The 1,518-nt window shown below is 35.2% G+C and overlaps 1 non-coding gene across 1 annotated transcript; it reads left to right on the plus strand.

Moving 5' to 3' along the window:
* Positions 1 to 1,113: 1,113 nt before the first annotated feature.
* On the plus strand, positions 1,114 to 1,215 carry LOC111815628. The gene has a single exon (XR_002820300.1). It is a non-coding gene; the product is annotated as a small nucleolar RNA U13 (small nucleolar RNA).
* Positions 1,216 to 1,518: the final 303 nt, after the last annotated feature.

A 1,518-nucleotide genomic window follows, 5' to 3' on the forward strand; every position in this document is an offset into this window, starting at 1 on the left:
ATGAGTTCTCTGTCCAAAGCTTGCCATTCCCATTAGCACAAACCAACACAGGTGTGTAGAGAAAGAGTGTGGGTAGAGGTAAGCAGGTGTCGTCTCAGTGTCCTTCATCGTCCACTTCTCAATTTTGATTTTCTTATAGAAACTAACTGAGTAGTCCAACTTTTATTCAATTGAAACAATGTCAGAAATCCACAAGTTAAGAGTTTTCTGTGTTATTTCATATGTTACTTCACATCATAGTTTCCCAAATTAACACTTTTGATACCAAAACAACCCTCAAAGCTTCTTTAGCATATTCTCTGTCTTTTAGCGTTTGATAGCATACTTAGATTACAAACTAAATTGGATCTGCTTTGTAGCTATAGCTGTTGCTCTGGACAATGTGAAGAAACTCTGCCCAGGATCATGTCTTTACCATAAAGATTGTGAGATACAATAATAACCTTTTGAGAAATATGAACAGTACTATCCATAAACTTGGAGAGACATAAGTCATCTGACACCATTCCTAGACCAGGGTTCTTTCCAAAAGTGAAAATGGAACACATCCATTTCATGAAATATAATGAGTTTAGAAGGACTAGGAAATATTTCACTCTCTGTTAGGCCATCATATACCTCTCAGGATTTATACTGAGTCATCTCTAAGGAAAGTTTTTGTTTTCAAGGAAAGGAACAGAGTGCATGCAAACGTAAATGGTCATGTTGTGGAGAGAACTGCTACTACTTCTCGGTGGAAATTAACAACTTTGAAGACAGTAAGAAATTCTGCATAGAAATGGATTCCACACTTCTTAAGATAGAAGATACACCTGAACTGGTGATGTATATTATGTTTTTCATCTCACACCATATGTTTTCATCATTATTTATTAACTGAGTCTCATTGACAAATAACCTTCTAATGTCTCAGCACTGAGTGCCATATACAGATTTAATGGGGCCTGAGAGAAAGGTAGACCTACAAACAAAACTGATATAAGAACTTCGGTAATTCATCTCACTCATCCAAAAGTCAAATTTCCATAGCATAGTTTATGTAAATCAGATATTAAGTCATCAGAAAAAGCTATTCTTAAAGTAGATTGTGTTCTGGCAATGAAAGTTGTACTAAGCTCTTCGGTTCATGAATGTGATGATTGGATTTTCATGCTGTGTGCATGGATGTGCCTTCCTCTAATCTTGTTACTGTGTTGGCACAGTACCCACCTGGCAGTTTTAGCAAGTGGAAGAAATGGTGATTAAAATGTTTATCAAGAGGCCTGGGGAGATGACTCAGTAAAATCAGCACTTGTCTGGAAAGCATCAAGGTCTGAATTCAATCCCCGGTTCCACCAAAAAAAAAAAAAAAGTGTATCAAACATTTAAATCTAAATATTATTATGGTATAAAGCACATTGCCCTATTCAGCTTTAAAATTCTTGTCTTTTCTTCAAACACACTTATACCATTACTCTTAACACTTTCTTTTAACAATTTTTAATAATAATTTAATAATTGCATAAAAGATACATGGGA

This window comes from Octodon degus, unplaced genomic scaffold (assembly GCF_000260255.1).
Source record: "Octodon degus isolate 3935 unplaced genomic scaffold, OctDeg1.0 scaffold00018, whole genome shotgun sequence".
Lineage (NCBI taxonomy): Eukaryota > Metazoa > Chordata > Mammalia > Rodentia > Octodontidae > Octodon > Octodon degus.